This window comes from Gopherus flavomarginatus, chromosome 3 (genome assembly GCF_025201925.1).
Source record: "Gopherus flavomarginatus isolate rGopFla2 chromosome 3, rGopFla2.mat.asm, whole genome shotgun sequence".
Lineage (NCBI taxonomy): Eukaryota > Metazoa > Chordata > Testudines > Testudinidae > Gopherus > Gopherus flavomarginatus.
Genome location: NC_066619.1, coordinates 180,056,181 through 180,069,011, shown reverse-complemented (window position 1 = coordinate 180,069,011; position 12,831 = coordinate 180,056,181). Strand labels below are relative to the sequence as shown.

The following is a 12,831-nucleotide window of genomic DNA, read 5'->3' as shown; positions in this document are numbered from 1 at the left end:
CACATCTCTGAAAAATCCTTGAAGAGAGCCCTTAAAGGGACAACACCCCTTTCCTGCCAGATAACTGGACAAATGCGTTTTCCTTCTTTACTTCCAACTAGTTGATGAACTAGTTTTAAGAGAACCCTCTAGCAAAATCAGTACCTTAGGGTACATCTATACTACCCGCCAGGTAGTGTTAGAGGATTGATTTATCATGTCTCGTCTAGACCGATAAATTGATCCACGAATCGATGACCGCACTCCATCTCGACAGGAGGAGTAAGTGGAGTCAAAGAGGGAGCTGCTGCAGTCGACTTGCTGCCGTGAGGATGGCCAGGTAAATTGAACAAAGATACTTTGCATAGCTGAAGTTGCATATCTTAATATTAACCCCCACGCTAGTGTAGCCCAGGCCTTAGTAAGATATAAAATCCTTTGTTATGTCTAAAATCTTTGGAAAGCTAATTTTTTTAAGTTGGTGAAATTTCATTAAGATGACTATAGTTATGGAGATCACACAAAGTAAATTAGTGTTCCCTTTTTCTAAAAGCAATGAATGTTGTTATGAATACACTAAATCTTTGTGACTGATTGTTTAAAATAATGTCTTTGTTTCAGTGAGTTAAATATGTAGTAATCTGGAATGATTATTTTATGAAGGCTTAATAGTACCTTTAAAATATAAAATCAGCTTAGAAATACTGATTAAGAAAATGTAAAACAGAGAAGAGCTGCATCATGTATTCCATAATATTTAATGTTGTACTCAGCAGGACAGCTGACTTGCCCTTACGACGAAGTTTTTGCAAATAAATCTCTGACAAATTTCAGAGTATATCAAAAAAACCTGTGACACTTTTTCTTCCCAAGTTTAGTGCTTTTAATTTGTTACCTTCTGCATGTCCAGTTTTCACTTTCTGGCATGCAGTGGAAAACATGCTCCATTTTCTTTAGAAAGAAATTGCAGAAGAGTGGTTTTTTGGTTTTGTTTTTTTTTTCCAAATGTCATTTGCTTCATTTGGGTTCAGGGATTTGAGTGGAAGGGGGTGATCATGGAGGAGGAGGAAGATAGTGGGGAGAGGGCAGGGCCTGGCCAGAGTGGAGGGCGGGGTCTGGGACACAGCAGGGGTGGAGTATAGGCAGGGTCACAGGTGGGCTGGGGAGCTAGCCTCCCCAAGCGGCAGCTTCACTCACTGCCCATGACAGCAGGTAAGAGCGGGTTGGCTCCCGGACACCCAATACGCATTGCAGTGTCCTTAGGTAGAGGCCATATTCACAGAGCTGAATGCGTTGACGCCACGCATTCTATGTGAGGGAGAGAGGGTAAAGGGCTTTCTGTGGGGAACTGTGACTGTCTGCCACCATGAGACATTGGTATCCTTTGCTGCCTCGTCCCTCCCTCCCAGGCTGCGAGTTCGGGCTACTGTCGGGAGTAGGGGGACCAGTTTAATAATACTGAGTAGGGTCCCATAAATCCAAAGGATGGCCCTTCCTACTCTTAGAAATCTCCAGTGATGGAGATACTACAGCCTCCCTAGGCAATTTATTCTAGTGCTTAACCACTCTGACAGGAAGTTTTTCCTAATATCCAACCTAAACCTCCCTTGCTGCAATTTAAGCCCATTGCTTCTTGTCCTAACATCAGAGGTTAAGAAAAACAATTTTTCTCCCTCCTCCTTGTAACAACCTTTTTTTTGTACTTGAAAACATTGTCATGTCCCCTCTCAGTCTTCTCTTTTCCAGACTAAACAACCCAATTTTTTCAATTTTCCCTCATAGGTCATGTTTTCTAGGCCTCTAATCATTTTTGTTGCTCTTCTCTGGACTGTCTCCAATTTGTCCACATTTTTCCTGAAATGTGGCACCCAAAACAGGATACAATACTCCAGATGATGCCTAATCAGCGCAGAGTAGAGTGGAAGAATTACTTCTTGTGTCTTGCTTACGACACTTCTGCTAATACATCCCAGAATGATGTTCGCTTTTTTGCAACAGCGTTATATTGTTGACTCATATTTACCTTGTGGTCCACTGTGATCCCCAGATCCCTTTCTGCAATACTTCTTCCCAGGCAGTCATTTTCCGTTTTGTATGTGTGCAACTGATTGTTCCTTCCTAAATGGAGTACTTTTCATTTGTCTTTATTGAATTTCATCCTATTTACTTCAGACCACTTCTCCAGTTTCTCCAGATCATTTTGAATTTTAATCCTATCCTCCAAAGCACTTGCAACCTCTCCCAGCTTGATATTGTCTGCACACTTTTTAAGTGTACTCTCTATGCCATTATATAAATTATTGATGAAGATATTGAACAGAACCAGACCCAGGATTGATCCCTGCGTGACCCCACTGGTTATCCCTTGTGAACCACTGATAACTACTCTCTGGGAATGGTTTTCCAACCAGTTTTGCACCCACCTTATAGTAGCTCCATCTAGGTTGTATTTCCCTAGTTTATTTATGAGAAGGCCATGAGAAACAGTATCAAAAGCTTTACTGAAGTCAAGATATACCACATCTACTGCTTCCCCACTATCCACAAGCCTTGTTACCCTGTCATGGATGGATATATTGAAAGAGATTATAAGTGCATGTTACTGGCCACAGCTAATTTTGGGCTAAATTCTGGTTGGCCTTTAAAGTCTCTATCGCTATAAGCTATTCTTTCTATCGCCTGGTTACCCTTTACATGATACATGTTATGGACTAAATGAATTCCAGTCATTCCCTACTCCTGCAGGGCCACGTAGCACCCTAAAGATGGAGGCAGGGCCAAAGCTCCACTCACTGATGCTCTGGGCAGTGGCTTTGGCTAGCAGCATGGAGGGTAGCAAGCTGTACCTCACAGCTGTGTCTCAGTGAACATGCACAATTCATGAATAGCAATTGTCAGGATAGGCTGTTTTTAAAAGGCAGTAATTTGAAGAGTTAAATACCACTAAACAAAGCACAGGATCCCAATTTTTTTAAATAGGCTTTGCAGCCTTGCTGTTTTGAAGGATACAAAGCAGCATGTTATTCTGTCCCAGAAATATAAAAAACCTTTGTTATTCAACAAGCTATATGAATTCATTCATATGCCCCTATAATTAAAATAATTCATTTTTCAAAGTGTTTTAATTTTCCTTTTCTGATACATTTCAGACAAAACCAGAATGGATTTTGTGATGTTAATTAATTACTGAACAGTTTGAGAGGCAGCTGAAATTCAGCCCCAAATGTCTGATAATCAAACCCACTGTAGACCATCTTGTTGATTATAAACGCATTCTATTCAGAACAGATTTTACTTGTCGTAAGTCCATATGCATATAAATTAAACAAGAAATAAGCTTGCAGTGAACATCAAGTTTAAAATGTATTACGATGGACGCAACCTAGCTTATCCCTGAGCTAGATCCAAATTGAATAGTGTAGATGGAACATATGGGAACTGGATATTACCCAGATGCTATACTATATGGCACAGCTATTCTGTTTTATTTTTAACCACTAGACTGTTATTTGAACTGCAAAGATAATATGTAGGAGAGGAAAAGAAAGATTACCTTTCCAAGCTATGATTTGCTGTTTTATCCCTGCAAACAAGAAAAATGGAATAACATCTAGCTCACATACAGCAGTAAGTTTATTTTTCCCTTTTCTAACAAGGAACCCTACTAAATTTGGTTTCTTGACAGAGAAGAAGTTTCATTAGTAGTAGGTTTCTTTGCCATCAGTGGTTATGATTTTGATAGGGAGAGGGATTTTTTTTTATTGAGACATTTTGGATAAATTATGAAGTTCTGATGTCATGAAAATTAACATTATTTGGCTAGATGGTAGTTTTGCCTAAGTCATAGCTCTGTGTGTGTGTGTGTGTGTGTGTCCCAGCATTTCCACACTTCTACTTAAAATGTTCTTGTCTTTGCTAGTCAACTTTTGCTGTACATTGAGTGTTACAAATGAGTCAGAAGAGCCTCTGCAGTTTCTCTGCTATATTGTGAATTTGTGTATGTTTGTGTGTGTGTTTGTGTGATACGATGCTCTTGGAATGCTGGGCTACACACACAAAAACACAAATTCACAATGTAGCCGAGAAATTGCAGAGGCTCCTCTGACTCATTGGTCACACTCAATGTACAGCAAAAGTTGACTAACAAAGACAAAAACATTTTAAGTAGAAGTGTGGAAATGCTGGGAAAACCCAATTTATGATGAAAATTAAAAATTTGTCCATTTTTGCCTGATTGTTTTTTGGTTTTTACATATATATATATATACTTGGTGACTACTTTATTTTTGTAGAAGTATCCAGTCAGGCATGTAGTAAGGTAGTGAAGGTATTTCATCTCTAACATGATCTGCTGGCTTCCTGGGTGGGTGTATTTGCATCTGCATAGGTTACAGAGGCCAATTCCCAGAAATAAGTAACCTAAAAGATCATTCTTATTAACCAAAAAAAAGTTAATTAACAGTAATTAATTGAGCACATCCATTCTGTGTATTGCATAAGGGGGTCTGGTGGAAAAAAAGAGTGTGATCATGTAATTAAATAATTTTTCATATATATACACAAGAGAGTTGAATTAAGGTTGCACGAGCATCCTTAATTCTGGCATTTCCTAACTTTTGAGTGCTTGACTTTGCAACCTTAACATTCTTTTAATGTAGTATTTTGTGTGTGTGCATATAATATTTTATTACTTTCTATTCAGTACTTACTGGCAGGTTATCACTGAGCCTGCACAGAGTACAAAGGGTGAGAGGGAAAAAGGTCCTCCTCTGTCCCATTACACTCTCCTGTAAAGACCAGGCGCAATTTGGCGGTGGGACACTGTGGTTGCATTAGCCACCCAAAAATGGAAATGAGGCCACAACCTGGTGCAAAGAGTACCATACACAGCATTTGCTCCCAGGATGGCGAAGTTTCTGCTGCAGAATGTGTTGAGTAGAATTCCCTGTGAGCCTTCTCTCTGAGTCTGCCAGAATTCTTCCTGTGGAAACCTGTTCTGAGGCAGGCCTTCATTCTGTCCTTCACAAGATGCATCTATTAACTATAATCTAACCCTCATCTTCTTATGATTTTCTTTTCTCTGTGCTGTTCATATTCTCTATGGTATTTTGCAAATTCAGTACAATGTTTGAAAAAAGCACTTAATTGACATTAGTTAGATATTTTTATTAAAATGAGTATTGCAATGTATTGTGTACATATTTTCTGTGAAGGAACTAAGTTTTGTCTGTATAAAATGACTTGATGCTCTTAGGGCATTCTCTTCAAAGATCTTTGCTCCTCAAGCATACTAACAAACAAGTGGGAAAAGAACAGTAACAGGAAACTTGGAAATGGCAGAGCTGCTTAAGGACTTTTTTGTTTCGATCTTCACCAAGAAGTCTGAAGGAATGCCTAACATAGTGAACGCTAATGGGAAGGGGGTAGGTTTAGAAGATAAAATAAAAAAGAACAAGTTAAAAATCACTTCGAAAAGTTGGATGCCTGCAAGTCATCAGGGCCTGATGAAATGCATCCTAGAATACTCAAGGAACTAACAGAGGAGGTATCTGAGCCCCTAGCTATTATCTCTGGAATCTCTCTTGTGTCCCATGATTTTCCAGAAGACTGGAAAAGAGCAAATATAGTGCCCATCTATAAAAAAGGAAATAAAAACAACCCAGGAAACTACAGAGCAGTTAGTTTAACTTCTGTGCCAGGGAAAATAATGGAGCAAGTAATTAAGGAAATCATCTGCAAACACTTGGAAGGTGGTAAGGTGATAGGGAATACCCAGCATGTATTTGTAAAGACCAAATCATGTCAAAACAATCTGATAGCTTTCTTTGATAGGATGACAAGTCATGCGAATAAGGGAGAAGCGGTGGATGTGGTATACCTAGACTTTAGTAAGGCATTTGATACTGTCTCGCATAATATCCTTATTGATAAACTAGGCAAATACAACTTAGATGAGGCTACTATAAGGTGGGGCTACTGGCTGGATAGCTGTACTCAGAGAGTAGTTATTAATGGTTCTCAATCCTGCTGGAAAGATATAACAAGTGGGGTTCTGCAGGGGTCTGTTTTGGAACCGGCTCTGTTCAATATCTTCAGCAATGACTTAGATATTGGCATAGAAGGTACGCTTATTAAGTTTGCAGATGATACCAAACTGGGAGGGATTGCAACTGCTTTGGAGGATAGGGTCATCATTCAAAATGCTCTGGATAAATTGGAGAAATGGTCTGAGGTAAACAGGATGAAGTTTAACAAAGACAAATGCAAAGTGCTCCACTTAGGAAGGAACAATCAGTTTCACACATACAGAATGAGAAGAGACTGTCTAGGAAGGAGTATGGCAGAAAGGGATCTAGGGGTTATAGTGGACGACAAGCGAAATATGAGTCAACAGTGTGATGCTGTTGCAAAAAAAGCAAACATGATTCTGGGATGCATTAACAGGTGTGTTGTGAGCAAGAGATGAGAAGTCATTCTTCCACTCAACTCTGTGCTGGTTAGGCCTCAACTGGAGTATTGTGTCCAGTTCTGGGCAACACATTTCAAGAAAGATGTGGAGAAATTGGAGAAGGTCCAGAGAAGAGTAGCAAGAATCATTAAAGGTCTTGAGAACATGATCTATGAAGAAAAGCTGAAAGGATTGGTTTGTTTAGTTTGGAAAAGAGAAGACTGAGAGGGAACATGATAGCAGTTCTCAGGTATCTAAGGGTGTCATAAGGAGGAGGGAGAAAACTTCTTCACCTTAGCCTCTAAGGATAGAACAAGAAGCAATGGGCTTAAATTGCAGCAAGGGAGGTTTAGGACATTAGGAAAAAGTTCCTAACTGTCAGGGTGGTTAAACACTGAAATAAATTGCCTAGGGAGGTTGTGGAATCTCCATCTCTGGAGATATTTAAGAGTAGGTTAGATAAATGTCTATCTGGGATGGTCTAGACAGTATTTGGTCCTGCCATGAGGGCAGGGGACTGGACTCGATGACATCTCAAGGTCCTTTCAATCCTAGAATATATGAATCTATGAATCTGACATTTTTGTTGTAATTTTCATAGCTAAGGATCCAAATGAGGGGCCAGATCTACCGTGCAGCATCTGCTCCCCTTTGCAATTTAAGTCAATTGGACCTCAGAATTCAGAGATCTTGCAGGATTGAATGCCAACATTGTGTATGAAAATTATTTCATTATAATGAAAATGGGAATAGATTTTTCTCCCAACAGTTAAGGAGTTTCTTTTTATTTCTTCCATTAATGGAGTCAAGTAACTCTCTTTTGGGGGAAAAACAAAAAGGGTTCTGAAGATTCCCTTAACATATCCACAGATCTTGTGATAGATACTACAACACATGCAATACTACCTTTTTATTAACAGTATTAATTTTATAAATGTTATCTGTAGCTCTGTGAACAAGGAATTCTATACTGGCTCCATGGGTGAGGATTACTGAGCTTCATCCAGGAGCTAAAATCAGTAGGGGGTAATTACTACAGACCTGGGACAGATAAACAATTCCAGAGAAGTCCTGGTGGGGAGGGGGATTGCATATACTTGTTCAGACTAGGTTCAAGAAGCCCAGGAGACATGAGGTTATAAACAATAGGGCAAGCACTGCTGGAAGGATTTGAAGTATTTTAAACTCTACCAGATTCTATATGTAGAAGATGGGTGACCTCTGGTAAATTTAGCATGAGTATAGACCTTTTATTGTTTTATAATATGTTTTTTCTGTAATGCTTATTTCCTAAAAATGAATGTGCTTTTCTTTGTGAATGCTGGCTGGTCTCTGCTAACGCTGTAATCGGGTCCGGCTGCAGGCACCAGCGCAGGAAGCAGGTACTTGGGCAGCCAAGGGGGAGGGGCGGCACATCGGGCTCTTCGGTGGCAATTCGGCGGCGGGTCTCTCGGTCCTTCTCGGAGGGAAGGACCTGCCGCTGAATTGCTGCTGAAGAAGAAAGCAGCAGCGGTAGAGCTGCTGCTGATCACAATCATGGCATTTTTCTTTTCTACTGCTTGGGGCGGCAAAAACCCTGGAGCCGGCCCTGGCTGTCATACCCCCAAGAGAAAACAAAACTGCAGGAGCTGAGCTAAGGTTAGACTGCTGGGAAAATGACAGTGAATTGTGGGAGATGGGGCAGAAGCCTAAATTCCTCCTGTGGAAGGAGAGGAACACAGTTCCCTGCCATAGAGAGGTGGGTCTGGTGGCTAAAGGCCTGAGACCTAAGGGGCCTCTCTTGTGCAGACAACAAAGGGTTAAGAGGTACAGTTACTCTGAATTGTGACAGATCTCAGGGATATTTAATGCAGAAGTGATTTGCCACTGTGCTTTCTCTTGGGCCACTACAGTTCTCCTCATACTTTGGTATTGTTGGGAGATCCAGTTATATTGGGGTGTAAATGTAATTCATCAAGCTATTATTTTACTCAGCTATTGAAATACACCAAAATGTTGGGTTCTAATCTCAGTTTGGGCCTTTTTCAGTTACAGGAATCAGTTTTAAGCATCTGAAAATGACTCTGATATTCCTTTATAACAACAGTAAGGATTTATTATGTTAATGCCTTTTTCTACCTCCTTTCCTATATATATCACAATATGATTTATGAGAATTAGTATGTCTGCATATTCTGTGAAATATTATAACATACAACAGACAACGAGGAGGAGGAGATCTGATGATCTTAATATTCCACATTGCAGTTGGCCTGTTCTGTCATCCTGTCCCCCCATATTCAGGAAGTTGTGTCCATAGATAGCGGTAGGTGTGGGAATTGCCAGTGGAACCAAATGCAGAATATTAAAAATGACCCATAAACTTACAGATTCTTCATTCTTCTGCCAAGGCTTATAACTAGAATAAAAAATGGCAACAACATATTTTATTGTAATGACAGACTGTAACAAGGGGGGAAAAGGTATAAATCTCAGTCATTATTTTGACAACTTCAGGGTCATAATCTTTTTACTTGCCTTCAGATATTGTAGGATAGAATTAAAAAATTATACTGAAGTTGTCATATAAATTAGTTAATTTTATATGATTTTTACATTAAGGCTGCAATTCTTGTTACTAGAATAGAGTGTGTGTTGTATTTTCTCCACTCATTTCAATTTTAAGACTGTCATACAAATAGCTTACATTGAAGAATGAGAACTGATTTTCATTCTTTCTTGTTCTCATCTTCATTCGTATGACAAAAATCATCCGCAAAGCAGAAAACAGTACAGATGTAATCCATTCTAATGTCACATGTAATCCATTCTAATGTCACAAATCATAAAAAGAAAATAAGAAGGTAGCAATTTATGTTTATGACATGCCTAAATTACTCATGAGAATAACTACATTTTGTATCATTTCAAATTCCTATATGAATCTCAGAATGGTTTTAAAGTAATTCATGTGCAAAACATTGTAACAGGAATACAAAATAGTAGCTAACTATTCAGTTTGAGAATATTTAAAACTGCAAATATTAGGGCCTCCACAGATATTACGTATCTGGTTGGTATCTGGCAGGGTGTCATAAAGTATGTGGAAAGTTTTGAAGAACATTAATTTTATAAATAAGAGCCCTCATAACAAAATCCTTGAAAGTGTGCAGGAATATCCCTCTGAAATACATAGGCCCAAACATATAGATTTTTATATTTTTGACTTGTGCCAACTGGAGATTATTAAGTACAGTAAAGATTCTTAATCACTCCAGTCTTCACTCACCTTAAAGTGGAGTTTATTTAAAACAAAAAATATTTAGGCCACACAACTAAGCACTCATAAATTAAGAAATAACAAAGTTAAGGTTATGCATACCTCAGGAGGAGCATGCCTTATGATAATATTTCGTTACACAGTGACATATTTATCAAATAACATCATATTATATCTTTTTCCCTTTATACTTTCCAATGGCACTTCTTAGAAATGGTGACATTCATGATGGGACACAGACACAGAGAAGTCTTCCTCTTTCACACCCTGCCCCACCTCCAAAACCATGGCAGCTACTCAGTAGTACTCCAAATGAAGAGCTTCTGAAGGTCCCCAGGGAGGTTGGGGAGCAAGTATTTCCATCTCTTTTTATATATACATAAACACACATGCACAAACTCCCTCTTCTTGTGGTAATAGAGAGGTCATTCAGAGTTTATGAAAACAAAATGAGTAGATTTGTGTGCTTACTCTTGATTAGATCATTCACTCTTCAAGCAATTAATCGCTATTCCTTCACTTATAGTATATAATATTTCATAGTTATTGTTTGACAGTGAACTCAGACACCAGAGCTATTGTGTGTTCACAAGCTTGTGAAATTTTGACTAGCCTGTATTTTATATCTAGCTCCATATCTTCTTTTTGTGTTATAGTGGAACATGTCAGGTAAGGCTTGTCTTGCTTGTCACTTTTATTAAGCACAATGATTTTTATGACAATTAGATGCCTTGATAGATATTTTACATGAATAGTGCTTGACACTGTGATTTTAGGTTAAAGTTTATATCAGTTTCAGGGCTACTAATTTTATTGCTGTACTTTAACGTGTAATACATAACATTTAATACCAATTTTCTAGAGTCTCCTGTTTGTCACTGGTAATTACAATTTGCTGACTTTCTCCCAGGTTGAGGATAATTATTTATTTTGTGAGGTTTGTTTTTTTCAACGTGGTAATGATTGCCAATCTGGCAATGATAAGCTAAAGCAATGAAGAGAAATAGTCAAATGATTATTAGTTAAAAGGATACTGGTATAGGGTAGACTGAAAGTTAAGTTGAAATCTAATTTCCAAAGCAGGTCAATGATGACAGTTCAAGCCCCAAAGACTAAGGGGAATTTTAGGGTCACACACACTTCTGCACACACAGAAAGAGAAGACAGCTAAATCTCTGTTAAAAAGAATGGGGGTTAAATCCTGTCCCTAACGAGGGGAAAGGGAGTTTTGCCATTGAATTCAGTGGAGCCAAGATTTCAGCCTTCTGCCTTATTCCTCTCCATTCTGGCCTTTCCTTGATCTTCATTTTTGTGGTGGAAACTTTTTGCATTTTAGGTCACATGGGAAAACTATGTATGCATCGTCTTACTGGCCTGCTTTAGGTCTCTGATATCTCAGGTACATCAGCAGGGTTGATGGAGTCATAAAACCAAGTCCTGGTAATTCATACAATGTCAGGAATCTCGTCTGTAGTCAGGTAGCAGATGTTTGATAATATAGCCAAATTACATATATTATAAAGTTTAACATTGTAAAAGCAGTCTTACTATCTGGAATTCTTCCCTTTGCTATATTCAGCTTAAATTGTGATTCTACCTTTTGTTACTCTGTAGAGATGGCATTCAGGGCTTTTATATTTATTGTTCTCAATGACCTCATATAGAATCTCTGTTCAATTTATTATTTTAAAGATTATATCTGAGATCTTTCTACCCTTACAAACTCAGCCAGGAATTTGAAAACTGAAGCTGTTTTGTTTGTTTGTTTGTTTGTTTTCTCTAGCTTATGCATCACTGATCATGAAGATTCTTCCTTCAGAACTCAGTTAACAACAATTCTGTTAAAACAGAAATTCAATCCACTTCACTTTCTTAGCACTCTATTAGCTCTGCAGTGCTAACACAAAGTAAAAGTAGATGCCATTTATTTTAGATATTTTAGTAAATTATGGTAATCAGGTACGATTCTGAATGCAACTGGATAGCAAATGAGAGTAAGGAGGTGTCATGTTTTATAACAGAACTGAGCTTTAATGCCGAACAAATGCTAGTTTTTCCTTGTTTACCTGTCTGTTTGTATGTCTGTCCATCGTAAGTATTTTCAAGTGCCCACTGTCAAAACATCTAGTGTGTGTACATACACATAACATTTGAGATTAATTGAGAATTATGACTTTTGTAATAAACAATACTTTGAACTAACACATTTTTTTCTTATTCATAGAGCCCTGTTCATATTACAAACAAATATTTGAAGATCTCTAAATTACAATATGTAATATTTAGTCAAGGCTATTCAGAAAGCTATAGTAAATTAGAATCTCCTGTTTTGTTAGTAAACTGTTACTATTCCCCTCTTGTTGTTTTATGACTAATAGAGATTATCTTCGGCTATCAGACTACCCTATGTATTCCCTGATTGAATTTTGGCACAGAAACTCTATAGATCGAGTGGATGAAATATACCACATGTTCTCATCTTATTTGCCTGAATTTCATTATTGTAACACTCATGCTTTGTTGAAATCACAGTTACTATGATTTTTAATGTATTTTTTTCCAGTTATAGAAAAACAAAACTGAATAACAACAAAACAAACAAAAACCAGAATACACCTTGAAATTTAACAGCAGAAGGGGTTGTTCATTGAATACTTGAAGTCCATGACAGAAATGTAAAGAAAATATGAAGAATTTTAGCCTGCTACTGTTTCTTACCAGTGATTGTCCGCATACTGTCTTATCTGCAATATATATAGTAGCACTATGTATGTTTTGATAGGTAAGGGATTTAAATCATAAATGAAATGTGCTAAAGCTCACGTGGTCAGATAAACAAGTTAATTAATCTAATGGTTAAAAAGCCATGTTGTTTTATATCATTACCAATTACTTTGTCTCCAATATATAACTAATGGAACTATATGTCAGGAGTAAGGGCCCACAGCTAGACTGCTTACCTGATAGCTTAACCTGCAGGCAGTCTAATGAGTGCAGCTGGGCCATAGCTGAGTTGTCTGATTGGCCCAACCACCTGACTGGCTGAAAAGATCAGCAGATCTGCTCTTAATACCAGCAACAGCATTAGGGCCCTATGTGCTTAAAGCATTTGTCTGCACCTGTGTTTGCTCCTGCTGTGTTCCAG

General features: G+C 38.1%; 1 pseudogene; it reads left to right on the top strand.

Annotated features, from left to right (window-relative positions):
- The first annotated feature begins 311 nt into the window (after positions 1-311).
- LOC127047370 (bifunctional heparan sulfate N-deacetylase/N-sulfotransferase 3-like) overlaps positions 312-12,831 on the top strand; it is an 88,101-nt pseudogene continuing 75,581 nt past the window's right edge.